Source organism: Arachis hypogaea, chromosome 1, assembly GCF_003086295.3.
Source record: "Arachis hypogaea cultivar Tifrunner chromosome 1, arahy.Tifrunner.gnm2.J5K5, whole genome shotgun sequence".
In the NCBI taxonomy this organism is placed as follows: Eukaryota; Viridiplantae; Streptophyta; class Magnoliopsida; order Fabales; family Fabaceae; genus Arachis; species Arachis hypogaea.
In genome coordinates this window covers 53,243,645-53,258,865 of record NC_092036.1, presented here as the reverse complement: position 1 = coordinate 53,258,865, position 15,221 = coordinate 53,243,645, and the positions used below count along the sequence as shown (strand labels likewise).

Here is a 15,221-nt window from a genome sequence, read left to right as displayed (position 1 = left end):
TCAGGCACGTGTTCATAAGTTAAAATGGTGATGAGTGTCACTTGATCATCACATTCATCAAGTTGAGATGCGAATGGATATCTTAGAACAAGAATAAGCTTGAATTGAATAGAGAACAGCAGTAATTGCATTAATTCATGAGGAACAGCAGAGCTCCACACCTTAATCTATGATGTGTAGAAACTTCATCGGCCATGCCTCCCAAATAGCATGAAACAAACAAAAAAGGGTTCAAAGACCTGATCCCAAGATCAATCAAAAAGATGAAAATACAATAATAAAAGGTCCTATTTATAGAGAACTAGTAACCTAGGATTTACAGAAATAAGTAAATGGTGCAGAAATCCACTTCTGGGGCCCACTTGGTGTGTGCTTGGGCTGAGCATTGAAGCTTTCATGTGCATACGCTTCTCTTGGAGTTAAACGCCAGCTCTGGTGCCAGTTTGGGCGTTTAACTCCAGCTTTTATGCAAGTTTGGGCGTTTTACGCCATAATTTTTATGCTGACTTGGAACGCCAGTTTGGGCCATCAAATCTCGGGCAAAGTATGAACTATTATACATTGATGGAAAGCCCAAGATGTCTAATTTTTAACGCAATTAAGAGCGCACCAATTGGGCTTCTGTAGCTCTAAAAAATCTACTTCGAGTGCAGGGAGGTCAGAATCCAATAGCACTGCAGTCCTTTTTCAGCCTCTGAATAAGATTTTTGCTCAGGTCCCTCAATTTCAGCCAGAAAATACCTAAAATCACAGAAAAACTCACAAACTCATAGTAAAATCCAGAAATATAATTTTTGCATAAAAACTAATAATTATATACTAAAAACTAACTAAATCATACTAAAAACTACCTAAAATTAATGCCAAAAAGCCTATAAATTATCCGCTCATCAGAAGCCCAGAATACTGGCAGTTTTGCAGCACTAGGGTAATAAGTTGAGGGTTCACTTCAAAGCTACTAGCTCTGATGTGAGGTATGCTGATACTTCTTTCATAGAAGTCAGTAGTGGGATTTGTATAAGATCCCAGAGTTCTCTTGAACTCTTCATTCCCACTTGGGTTCATGATTAAGAAAGGTAGAAGATAGAAGGAGTAGAAGAAGAGATAGAAGTAGAGAAGATAAACAATAATTAAGATATTTTTTGTTTTTATTTTATTTATTTATTTAAACCAAAATTAAAATTAATTAATTAAAAGAAAATTAATTTGAAAAAAGAAGAGAAAGGATTAAAAGAGAAGAATTTGAAAATTAGAGAAGAGGACAGTTAGTTAGGGAGTTTTGAAAGAGAAGAGAGAGAAGATAAGCAATTAATTAAAAAGAGATTTGAATTTAAAATTTGAAATTTGAAAAATAAAAATTTAAATTTTAAAATCTGAAATTGAAAATTTGAATTTTGAAATCTGAATTTTAAATTTTGAAATTTGAATTTTAAATTTTAAAAAAGATTTAAATTTTGAAATTTGAAAATTTTGAATTTTAAATTTTTGAAAGTTGAAAGTTGAAATTTAAAATGAGATAAGATAAGAATTTTGAAAAAGATAAGATTTTTAAATTTGAAAAAGATTTGATTTTTGAAAATTTGAAAACTAAGATATGATAAGATAAAATTTTGAAATTAAAATCTGAATTTTATTTTAAAAATTTCGAAAATTAACTAAAAGTTGGTTAGAAAAGATATTTTTTTTATTTTTAAAATTAATGAAGAGAGAGAAAAACAAGTAAAAGACACCAAAGTTAAAATTTTTAGATCTAGTGCACCCAATTTTTGAAAATTTTTTGAGGGAAACACCAAGGGACACCAAACATAAAAAATTTTAAGATAAAAAAACAAGAAAAACTCAAGAACATTTTGAATACTAACAAGAACACAAAGAACAAAATTCAAAGACTCAAAGAACATAAAAAAACACCAAACTTAAAATTTTTAGAAAACCAGCAAGAAATTTTTGAAAAATTAAAGAAAATAAACAAGAAGACACCAACTTAAAGGTTTGATGCAAGATTTAACCAAAGAAAATATTTTTGAAAATTTTTAGAAAGAATGACTCAAAGAAACAACAATTACCAAGAACATAAGCACAAAGCTCTAAACAATTGAACACAAAAAAATAATTTTTTTTTTGAAAAAGCTTTTTAAAGTTTTCGAAAAAAATAGAGAAGGAAAAATAAAAATAAAAAACTCAACAAGAATACAAGACTCAAATCAAAAACAAAAATCAAACAAAGGAAATAAAAATTTTTGTAAAGGTTTTTATTTTTTTTCAAAAAAATAGAGAAGAAGAAATTAAAATTGAAAGACTCAAACAAAATAACAAAAAAATATAAATTACCTGATCTAGGGAGCAAGACAATTCTTCAGTTTGTGCAAACTCAACAATCCCCAACAACAGCGCCAAAAACATGGTAGCACGAATCACTACACCTTCGTACTGTTGTACCAGCAAGTGCACTAGGTCATCCAAGTAATACCTGAGCAAATCAGGGTCGATCCTACGAGTATTGTGGTTTGAAGCAAGCTATGGTTATCATGTAGGTCTTAGTCAGGAAGATGAAAGAGTAGGAGATGTTGGTAAGTTATTTTTAATTGCATAAGAGAAAAGGGAATAAATAAAGAGGATAATTAGAACTCAAAAGTCGTGTAAACTATGAAAAAAGAATAGTTAAGGGTTGGAGTTGCTTAGTCTTTCTGAATTAATTCTGGTAGTACTATCTTCTCTTCTTGTGACTGATCTCTTCTATGGTAGGCTGTATATGATCAATGCCATGGGCCGTGGTCATTGATCTTCTCTGCTACAGATTGAACGCCATTGGCCATGGTCATCCAATCTGATGAAGGGTGAAGCGCTAGCAAGTCATTCTCCTGGCGATCCTACTCAAAACGACACAGACAAGGTCGAATCTTCCGGATCAAAGAATACTGCTTCTTTGGATTCTAGCCTATATCACAGAGACCCTAATCTCCCCAGAAATTGGCTGAACTAGTGTCTCAAGAAATTCTCAACAAAGTCGTGGATTAACCGTCTGAGAAATGTATAAACATAGCTGTTGGCTCGCGCTTTCCAGTCACGTATTCACACGAACCCAAGTTGATGCTGTTGGCACGTTCATATTCACATGAACCCAATGTGACAAACAGAGCTAATTTGTCAAATCATCCTATTCACCAGGATGAAGATCGGATATACATCTTAGAAATAGATCAAACACGGATCGGAGAAGAAATAGTAATACTTTTATTAATTCATAGGACGTAGTAGGGCTCCTCCCCTCAACTTAGGAGGTTTAGAAACTCATACTAAGGTAAAATACAATGATAAACATGTATGATGTAAAAGTGTTCGAATAACATGAATTAAATCCCTTAAATACTAAACTAATGACTAGTAAGGGTAAAACAATCTTTTTAGTGCTAAAATCCACTTCTGGGGCCCACTCGATGGGTGTTTAGGCTGAGCTTTGATGAGATCTATGTGATATGAGGTCTTTTGGGCATGGAACACCAGATGGGGAGTCCTCTCTGGGTGTTTGGACATTGGGCTCTGCTCTTTGGGCGTTGGACGCCAGAAAGGGGGCAGGAAGCTAGCGTTGGACGCTAGTTTTGGGCCTTCAAATCCGAAACAACGTATAAACTATTATACATTTATGGAAAGCTCTAAAAGTCAGATTTCTATATCCGTTGAGAACGCTCTATTTGGGCTTCTGAAGCTCAAAAAAATCTCTTTCAAGTGCAAAGAGGTCAGATTTGGACAGACTCTGGAGTGCTTTCTCTGTCTTTGAATCAGACTTCTGCTCCAGCTCCTCAAATTCAGCCAGAAAATAGCTGAAATAGTACAAAAACACACAAACTCAAAGTGGAATCTAAAAATATGAATTTAACACTAAAATCCGTAAAAAATTAATAAAAACTAAATAAAACCTATTAAAAAAATACATGAAAACTATGCCAAAAAGCGTATAAGATATCCGCTCATCAGAGGCCCTGAAAAGGATCCAAGCAACAAGTTTGAGGTTGGACATCAATTTAAGAAGAAGGAAGAAATCATGTTGGTAGTTAAGCAGTACAGCATTAGGAGGGCTGTGGATTACAAAATAGTATAGAGTGACCAGTTGAGATACAATGCACAATGTATCCAGTTCGGACCCGGTTGTAATTGCAGCATACTCATATCATATTGCTGAAAGCAAGAAAAGTGGGAGGTTAGGAGATACACTGGGCCTTATGCTTTCATGCAAACTTTGATGGGATAAGACCATGGTAGGTTGGATTCGAAGGTGATTGCGCAACACATTTTCATGATAGTCAAAGCCGATCCAACAATCAGCCTTAGGGTTTTCCAAGGAGGTGTGGAGAATCACTTTGGTTACAAGGCGTCCTTCAAACAGGTTTGGTTTACAAAACAGAGAGTTATTTTTAGAATATATGGCAATTGGGAGGAGTCATACAACGAGCTTCCTCGTTGGTTATCCGCTATGCAGATGTACTTGCCTGGTAAGATTTATTTCAAATTCTATTATTCACTATTATAAAAAATTCTAACGTGTACAATAAGCCAACTAAATATGTCTCTTTAGGTACTTAGGTGCAACTGGTGACTCAGCCTTGGCCTAGTTCCACCGACATTGTCATGTTTCATCGGGTCTTTTGGACATTTCCACCGTGTTGAGGCGTTCAAGCATTGCAAGCCACTTATTTTCATTGATGGCACTCACTTATATGGTAAATATGGTGGTACCTTACTGATGGCCATAGCTCAAGGCCGTAAAGCAAATATTCTGCCTATTGCATTTGCCGTTGTTGAGGGTGAGAGAAAAGAGGCGTGGTCGTTCTTTCTATCGTATCTGCGGGAGCATGTCACACTACAACCCGGGATCTTAGTGATTTCAAATACACATAAATCCATTGATGGTGCACCAAATGCTGAAGGGAGTTTATGGAAACCACCTCACGCCTTCCAGGCGTTTTGTACAAGACACATTGCCGCCAACTTCATGACTCACTTTTAGAACAAAAACTTGAAGAATGTTATGTTTAATGCAGCATATTCAAAGTCGCAGCATGAGTTTGCTCATTATTTTGGCCAGCTGAGGGGCGAAAATGTAGCACAAACTGGCTTAAAGAATCCTGAGTCCCAGGATCCACTCACAGGATCAACCACCAATGCATCCACTCACAGGATCACCATCGATCCTGAGTCCCAACTGATAGTCCATGTCCTGCAGGGTGCTCAACAATGTGCTCAGTATGATCCAATCTGTACATCTCACCCTCATAACCCAATAACTACTGCTCCATCTAAACACAATCTAGTAAAATAAAATCACACACACTGAACTCAGTTCCCATTACGTTAACTAAATTATTAAAAAATATTTAAATCCAAAACAGCTTAAAAATTTAGTAATTCTATTTCTTTCCCAGCTAACTAACGTCCTCAACTAACTAATTAATTAGTAAATAACTAATTGAACCTTAAATTTTACTAATTAAGTTTCTTTCTAGTCCAACTTAACCTAATTAATTATTTCACTAATTACCTTCTAATCCACAACTTAAACTAATCATCCTCACTAAAATAACTAACAATTTACTTTGTTATATTAAATAACATGTTATAGACAATAAACAACAGCTATACTTAAAAACAATAACATAAAAAATTGAACTAACATAAAAATAGTTAACAGTAAGTCTAACTAACATGTAAAAAGTAAATCTATAACTCTAACTAACATGTAACCTATAGTTAATTATTTTATCTAACATATAAACAGTAACTCTAACTAAGCTAAAAGAAATATAAGTAAGCTAAAAAATTTAACTCTAACTAACCTATTATTTACTGACCTGGAACTGAGAATGTCGTCCACAATAAACTTCAGGGGCGTCGAAAAGACAGAAAGAAAGGAGGATCAGAGTGAATTTGGAAGAGAGATTGGAAAAGAAAAGGACAAAGGCAAATGGTCCCACTTGATATATATAGTGCGCCGAACTCATCATAGAGTTCGCCGGGGGGTGCGACGAACTTGCCCTTATTACCAAAAAAAAATCGTATTCTAGAAAATAAAGGTGAAATATCTTGTTTGGGAAAATAAATATTTTTTTATTTTATTTAAGAAAAATTTCCCATAACATTTATTAGACAGTATCACTCCCAATTTTGTAAATGGCTTGCTGCTCCTGATTGAATCAGACTATGAGTTCTTCCCAAAGTGCTTTTTCACTATCAAAGGTACTCTCCTTGCTGACTTCTGCATGCTCTCCTTCATCAATTGTGAGCTTGTGCTACTACTCTACGGCCTTCTGCTTCATCTTTCTCTTTTAGGTCTTTTTGGGTGCATTGAACTCTTCTATTAATCTCCTTGCAATCTCTTCTTCCTTAACCTTTCATTACATCCCTTTCTCACTACTTTCAATTACCTCTTTCTTTTCCTTCCTTTCTTTCTATTTTTCTTATTACTCTTTTCAATTCACTTCTTAAATTTTGATTATCAATTGTTCTTTTCTTTAGTCGTTTATTGTGTTTGATTCCTTTGGACATTTTAGTTTTTGAAAAAAAAAGAAGAATTTCTTCTCTTTTTCCTTTTGGTTTGGTATTGAAATCATGGGAAGTTACGATAAAATAGGAGCATCATCGAAAGAATATGGTGTGATGAAGCCAATTTCAAAGGCTGACCCAACAGTTGCTGATATCCAAAGGACTAAAGAATTAGAGAGGACTTGTGTTTAAATTTACTGTTTATGTTATTATTAATTAAATCAAATCAAATTAATTTTTTGAGAATTATTTTGGTGGGTATTTCTCTTCATGGAAGTTTCTGGTTGATTCTGGACTTTACGAGAGCGAGGAGGAAGCTGCTAAGAGAGTAGAGGTTCTTCATCGACTAGGATAGGTAAAATCCTTAGTGGAACCAAATTTTTTTTATGTTATGTATATTTTGATGATTACACTTTTTACTTAGATATATAGTATTATTGGTTTCTTTCTATTTGTTGAGTTCTTTCGTATGAGCTCTCCTAGTGTTGCATTTGAATTGGTGTTTATTTCTCTTGAATTCTTGTGAGCCATATAATTTATTATTTCCTTTGTCGTTGTTTTTAGGGTGTGATGCATGAGCATCTTTAGTTATTTTTTATTATTTTCTTGAATAAAGTTAGTAATTTTCTTGTTATAATTAAGATTTTTGTACTTTAATCAATGTTTTATGGAGTTGCCTTGTCCTTTGCTTTGTTTAGAAAGTTGTTAAAAGATTTTAGGTAAGAACAAAAGAGAAGATGGATAATCAAAGAAGCCTTTGGGAGAAGCAAGGAAGGTGGCAAGCAAGAGAAGTAACCTCCCAGGGAAGCAAGAGTTGGAAACAAGCCAGGAAAGTTCAAAGAGAAATTGCAATCTTGTCCTCTTCATACTCCAACAACGATAATTTGAGCTATATAGATCCAAATGAAGCAGTTCTAGTGGCATTAGAAAGATAACTTCCAGAGCTTTCCAACGATATATAGTATATAGTGGACATTCAGTTTGGACCATGAATGACCCTTTCCTTTCAGCGTCTAAAAATAGCTCACGTTCAACGTGAGGCATCCTGTGTCCAACGTGCACTGACCTCTCCACATTTCATCGACCATAACTTGAGCTATAGAGGTCCAAATAAAGTTGTTTCAGCGGCATTAGAAATCTAACATCTGAGCTTTCTAACAATATATATATATATATATATATATATATATATATATATGTCTATGGTGTACTTGATTCTAACACCACCTTTTCCCGCATTGAAAGCAGCCACATTCAGCCCACGTCCAACTTGTTAGGCTGCACCTCCAACCATGCATCCAACTTGAGGTGATGCATTGGTGCACAAAATTGTGATCTCTAACAATGGCGCTCAACTTGGTATGCACGTTTATAACTCAGCACTTTCTTCACAACTTCGCATAACTAACCAGCAAGTGCACTAGGTTGTCCAAGTAATAAACCTTACGTGAGTAAGGGTCGATCCCACGGAGATTGTTGGTATGAAGCAAGATATGGTCATCTTGTAGATCTCATTTAGGCGAATAATAAATGGTTATGGAGTTTTCGAATAATAATAATAAATAAACAGAAAATAAAGATAGAAATACTTATGTAAATCATTGGTAAGAATTTCAGATAAGTGTATGGAGATGCTGTGTTCCTTTTGGATCTCTGCAACATACTGCTTTCATACTTTCAATCCTTCTTACCCCTTTCCATGGCAAGCTGTATGTAGGGCATCACCATTGTCAATGGCTACATCCCATCCTCTCAGTGAAAAAGGTCCAAATGCTCTGTCACGGCACGGCTAATCATCTGTCGGTTCTCGATCATGTCGGAATAAAATCTATTGATTCTTTTGCGTTTGTCATCACGCCCAACAATCGCGAGTTTGAAGCTCATCACAGTCATTCAATCCTTGAATCCTACTCGGAATACCACAGACAAGGTTTAGACTTTCCGGATTCTTATGAATGCCACCATCAATTCTAGCTTATACCACGAAGATTCTAATTAAGGAATCCAAGAGATATGCGCCCGGTCTAAGGTAGAACAGAAGTGGTTGTCAGTCACGCGTTCATGGGTGAGAATGATGATGAGTGTCACGGATCATCACATTTATCATGTTGAAGTGCAACGAATATCTTAGAACAGGAATAAACTGAATTGAATAGAAAATGGTATTAATTGTATTAAAACTCGAGGTACAGCAGAGCTCCACACCCTTAATCTATGGTGTATAGAAACTCCACCATTGAAAATACATAAGTGATGAAGTTCCAGGCATGGCCAAATGGCCAGCCCTCATGGTCTAAGAACTAAACGTCCAAAGATGTGGTCAAAAGATGACTAATACAATAGTAAAATGTCTTATTTATACTAGACTAGCTACTAGGGTTTACAGAAGTAAGTAATTGATGCAGAAATCCACTTCCAGGGCCCACTTGGTGTGCGCTTGGGCTGAGATTGAGCTTTACACGTGTAGAGGCTTCTTTTGGAGTTGAACGCCAAGTTGTAACGTGTTTTTAGCGTTCAACTCTGGTTCGTGACGTGTTTCTGGCGTTTGACTCCAAAATGCAGCATAGAACTGGCGTTGAGCGCCAGTTTGCGTCATCTAATCTCGAATAAAGTATGGACTATTATATATTGCTGGAAAGCTCTGGATGTCTACTTTCTAACGCCATTGAGAGTGCGCCATTTGGAGTTCTGTAGCTCCAGAAAATCTATTTCGAGTGTAGAGAGGTCAGAATCCAATAGCATCAGCAGTCCTTTGTTAGCCTTCTTATCAGAGTTTTGCTCAGGTCCCTCAATTCCAACCAAAAAATACCTGAAATTACATAAAAACACACAAAGTCATAGTGAAGTTCAGAAATGTGAATTTAGCATAAAAACTAATGAAAACATTCCTAAAAGTAGCTAGATCCTATTAAAAATTACCTAAAAACAATGCCAAAAAGCGTATAAATTATCCGCTCATCACAACACCAAACTTAAATTGTTGCTTGTCCCCAAGCAACTGAAAATCAAATAGGATAAAAAGAAGAAAATATACTATAAAGCTCAAAATATCAATGAATATTAGTTCTAACTAAATGAGCGGGACTTGTAGCTTTTTGCTTCTGAACAGTTTTGGCATCTCACTTTATCCTTTAAAGTTTATAATGATTGGCATCTATAGGAACTTATAATTTCAGATAGTGTTGTTGATTCTCCTAGTTAAGTATGTTGATTCTTGAACACAGCTACTTTTATGAGTCTTGGCCATGGCCCTAAGCATTTTGTTTTCCAGTATTACCACCGGATACATAAATGCCACAGACACATGACTGGGTGAACCTTTTCAGATTGTGACTCAGCTTTGCTAAAGTCCCCAGTTAGAGGTGTCCAGAGCTCTTAAGCACACTCTTTTTGCTTTGGATCACGACTTTAACCACTCAGTCTCAAGCTTTTCACTTGGACCTGCATGCCACAAGCACATGGTTAGGGACAGCTTGATTTAGCCACTTAGGCCTGGATTTATTTCCTTGGGCCTTCCTATCCATTGATGCTCAAAGCCTTGGATCTTTTTTACCCTTGCCTTTTGGTTTTAAGGGCTATTGGCTTTTTCTTCTTGATTTTTCTTTTTCTTTCTGTATTTTTTTGCTACTTTTTTTTCTGCAAGCTTTTGCTATTCACTGCTTTTTCATGCTTCAAGAATCAAATTTATGATTTTTCAGATTATCAGCAACATTTTCTTTGTTCATCATTCTTTCAAGAGCCAACAATTTTAACATTCATAAACAGCAAGATAAAAAATATGCACTGTTCAAGCATTCATTCAGAAAACAAAAAGTATTGTCACCACATCAATATAATTAAACTAAATTCAAGGATAAATTCAAAACTCATGTACTTCTTGTTCTTTTGAATTAGAAACATTTTTCATTTAAGAAAGGTGAAGGATTTATGGAATTATTCATAGCCTTAAGACATAGTTACTAAATACTAATGATCATGTAGGAAAGACACAAACATAAATAAACATTAAGAAAAAAAATCGAAAAACAGAGAAATAAGAACAAGGAATGAGTCCACCTCAGTGATGGTGGGGCTTCCTTCTTGAAGAACCAATGATGCCCTTGAGCTCTTCTATGTCTCTTCCTTGCCTTTGTTGCTCCTCCCTCATTGCTCTTTGATCTTCTCTAATTTCATGGAGAATGATAGAGTGCTCTTGAAGTTCCACCCTTAATTGATCCATATTGTAACTCAAGTCTTCTAGAGAAGTGTTGAGTTATTCCCAATAATTGTTGGGAGGAAAGTGCATCCCTTGAGGGATTTTCGGGATCTCTTGGTGATGAGCTTCCTCATGCGTCTCTTGGGATCCATGAGCGGGCTCTCTTGTTTGCTACATCCTCTTCTTAGTGATGGGCTTATCCTCCTCAATGGGGATGTCTCCTTCTATGATAACTCCAGCTGAGTAACATAGATGGCAAATAAGATAAGGAAAAGCTAGCCTTGCCATGGTGGAGGACTTTTCGGCTATTTTGTAGAATTCAAGGGAGATGACTTCATGAACCTCTACTTCCTCTCCATTCATGATGCTATGAATCATGATGGCCCGATCCATAGTAACTTCAGATCGGTTGCTAGTGGGGATGATGGAGCGTTGGATGAACTCCAACTATCCTCTAGCCACAGGCTTGAGGTCCAGTCTTCTTAATTGAACCGGCTTGCCTTTGGAGTCTCTTTTCCATTGAGCTCCTTCCACACATATGTCCATAAGGACTTGGTCCAACCTTTGATCAAAGTTGACCCTTCTAGTGTAGGGGCGTGCATCTCATTGCTTCATGGGCAAGTTGAATGCCAACCTCACATTTTTCAGACTAAAATCTAAGTATTTCCCCCGAACCATTGTAAGATAATTCTTTGGATTCGGGTTCACACTTTGATCATGGTTCCTAGTGATCCATACATTGGCATAGAACTTTTGAACCATTAAGATTCTGACTTGTTGAATGGGGTTGGTCAGAACTTTCCAACCTCTTCTTTGGATCTCATGTCGGATCTCCGGGTACTCATTTTTCTTGAGTTTGAAAGGGACCTCGGGGATCACCTTCTTCTTGGCCACAACTTCATAGAAGTGGTCTTGATGGGCTTTGGAGATGAATCTCCCCATCTCCCATGACTTGGAGGTGGAAGCTTTTGTCTTCCCTTTCCCTTTTCTAGAGGTTTCTCCGGCCTTAGGTGCCATCAATGGTTATGGAAAAACAAAAAAGCTATGCTTTTACCACACCAAACTTAGAGTATTGCTTGCCCTCGAGCAAAAGAAGAAAGAATATATGAAGAAGAAGAAGATATGGAGGAGAGGAAGAGAGGGTTGTATTTCGGCCAAGGAGGAGAAGAGAAGGTTGTGTTGTGTGAAAATGAAGAAGAATGGAGGGGTTTATATAGTGGAGGGAGAGGGGTTGAGGTTCAGCCATATTGGGTGGGTTGGGTGGGAAAAGGGATTTTGAATTTTGAAGGTAGGTGGGGGTTATAGGGAAGAGTAGATAGATGTGAGTGGTGAAGAGGTGATGGGGAAGGTAGATTGAGGTGATTGGTGAAGGGTTTTTGGGGAAGAGTGTTATTGGATTGTGTGAAAAGGAGAGAAGGTGAGTTGAGATAGGTGGGGATCCTATGGGGTCCACAGATCCTGAGGTGTCAAGGATTATCATCCCTGTACCAATGAGGCGTGTAAAATGCCCTCTGCATGCAATCCTGGCGTTCAACGCCAGATTGATGCTTGTTTCTGGTGTTGAACGCCAGCTTCATGATTGTTTTGGGCGTTCAACGCCCATTTGCAGCATGTTTCTAGCGTTGAACGCCAGTTCCATGCTTGTTTCTGGCGTTCAGTGCCAGCTTTCCTCAGAGTGTATTCCTGGCGTTTAAATGCCAGGATGCTGCTTGTTTCTGGCGTTCAACTCCAGATCCATGCTCTGTTCTGGCGTTGAACGCCAGCTAGATGCTCCTTACTGGCGTTTAAACGCCAGTAAGCCCTTCCTCAAGGGTGTGCTTTTTCTTCTGCTATTTTTGATTCTGTTTTTAATTTTAGTATTTATTTTGTGACTCCACATGATCATGAACCTAATAAAACATAAAAGAACAATAAAAGAAAAATAAAATTAGATAAATAAAAATTGGGTTGCCTCCCAATAAGCGCTTCTTTAATGTCAATAGCTTGACAGTGGGCTCTCATGGAGCCTCATAGGTGATCAGGTCAATGTTGTAGACTCCCAACACCAAACTTAGAGTTTAGATGTGGGGATTCAACACCAAACTTAGAGTTTGGCTGTGGCCTCCCAACACCAAACTCAGAGTTTGATTGTGGGGGCTTTGTTTGACTCTGCACTGAGAGAAGCTTTTCATGCTTCCTCTCTATTGTTACAGAAGAACACCCTTGGGTCTTAAACACAAGGTAGTCCCCATTCAATTGAAGGACTAATTCTCCTCTGTTAACATTGATCACAGCTCCTGCTGTGGCTAGGAAAGGTCTTCCAAGGATGATGCATTTATCCTCCTCCTTCCTAGTGTCTAAGATTATGAAATCAGTAGGAATGTAAAGGCATTCAACCTTCACTAACACATCCTCTACCAATCCATAAGCTTGTCTTACTGACTTGTCTACCATTTACATTGAGAATATGGCAGACTGTACTTCAATGATTCACAGCTTCTCAATTACAGAGAATGGCATAAGATTTATGCCTGACCCTAGGTCACACAAAGCCTTCTCAAAGGGCATGGTGCCTATGGTACATGGTATTAAGAATTTGCCAGGATCTTGTCTCTTTTGAGGTAAAGTTTGCTGAATCTAAGTATCTAGTTCATTAATGAGCAAGGGAGGTTCACCTTCCTAAGTCTCATTACCAAACAATTTGGCATTCAGCTTCATGATGGCTCATAGATATTGATCAACTTGCTCTCCAGTTACATCTTCATCCTCTTCAGAGGAAGAATAGTTTTCAGAGCTCATGAATGGCAGAAGGAGGTTTAATAGAATCTCTATGGTCTCTATATGAGCCTCAAATTCCTTTAAGTCCTCAATAGGGAACTCCTTCTTACTTGAGAGACGTTCCATGAGGTCTTCCTCATTGGGATTCATGTCCTCTCTTTCCTCTCTAGGTTCGGCCATGTTGATTATGTCAATGGCCTTGCACTCTCTTTTTGGATTCTCTTCAGTGTTGCTTGGGAGAGTACTAGGAGGAGTTTCAGTGATTTTCTTACTCAGCTGGCCTACTTGTGCCTCCAGATTTCTAATGGAGGACATTGTTTCACTCATGAAACTTAAAGTGGCCTTAGACAGATCAGAGACTAAGTTTGCTAAGTTAGAGGTGCTCTGCTCAGAATTCTCTGTCTGTTGCTGAGAAGATGATGGATAAGACTTGCTATTGCTGAGCCTATTTCTTCCACCATTATTAAAGCCTTGTTGAGGCTTTTGTTGATCCTTCAATGAGAAATATGGATGACTTCTCCATGATGAATTATAGGTGTTTCCATAAGGTTCACCCATATAATTTACCTCTGCTATTGTAGGGTTCTCAGGATCATAAGCTTCTTCTTCAGAAGATGCCTCTTTAGTACTGTTGGATGCATTTTGCCATCCATTCAGACTTTGAGAAATCATGTTGACTTGCTGAGTCAACATTTTGTTTTGAGCCAATATGGCATTCAGAGCATCAATTTCAAGAACTCCCTTCTTTTGAGGCGTCCCATTGTTCACGGAATTTCTCTCAGAAGTTTACATGAACTAGTTATTTGCAACCATGTCAATAAGTTCTTGAGCTTCTACAGGCATTTCTTTAGGTGAATGGATCCACCTGTAGAATGGTCCAATGACATCTTGAAGAACTCAGATAGACTATAATAGAATATATCCAGAATGGTCCACTCTGAAAGCATGTCAGAAGGACACCTTTTGGTCATCTGCTTGTATCTTTCCCAAGCTTCATAGAGGGATTCACCATCTTTTTGTTGGAAAGTCTGAACATTCACTCTAAGCTTGCTCAGCTTTTGAGGAGGAAAGAACTTAGCCAAGAAGGCTGCGACCAGCTTATCCCAGGAGTCCAGGCTATCTTTAGGTTGTGAATCCAACCATATTCTAGCTCTGTCTCTTACAGCAAAGGGGAAAAGCATGAGCCTATAGACTTCAGGATCTACTCCATTAGTCTTAACAGTCTCACAGATCTGCAAGTACTCAGTTAAAAATTGGTAGGGATCTTCTGATGGAAGTCTATGGAACTTGCAGTTCTGTTGCAGTAGAGCAACTAGTTGAGGTTTCAGCTCAAAATTGTTTGCTCCAATGGCAGGGATTGAGATGCTTCTTCCATCAAATTTGGAAGTAGGTGTAGTATAGTCACCAAGCATCCTCCTTGCATTATTATTTTCGGCTGCCATCTCCTCTTCCTTTTCGAAAATTTTTGTAAGGTTGTCTCTAGACTGTTGTAATTTAGCTTCTCTTAGTTTCCTCTTCAGAGTCCTTTCATGTTCAGGATCTACTTCAACAAGAATATTCTTGTCCTTGCTCCTGCTCATATGAAAAAGAAATAGGGATCCTCTTTACCACAATAGAGAGATTCCTTTATGTTAGTAGAAGAAGAAGGGAATAGAAGAAGGAAAAGGTAAGAATCCAAACACAAGGGTGAAGATAGGTTTAGATTCTTGAGATAAAGAGAGATGTTAGTAAA

General features: G+C 37.3%; 1 non-coding gene across 1 annotated transcript; it reads left to right on the top strand.

The window, feature by feature from the left end:
- The first annotated feature begins 14,430 nt into the window (after nucleotides 1-14,430).
- On the top strand, nucleotides 14,431-14,538 carry LOC112716553 (small nucleolar RNA R71). The gene has a single exon (XR_003160400.1). It is a non-coding gene; the product is annotated as a small nucleolar RNA R71 (small nucleolar RNA).
- Nucleotides 14,539-15,221: the final 683 nt, after the last annotated feature.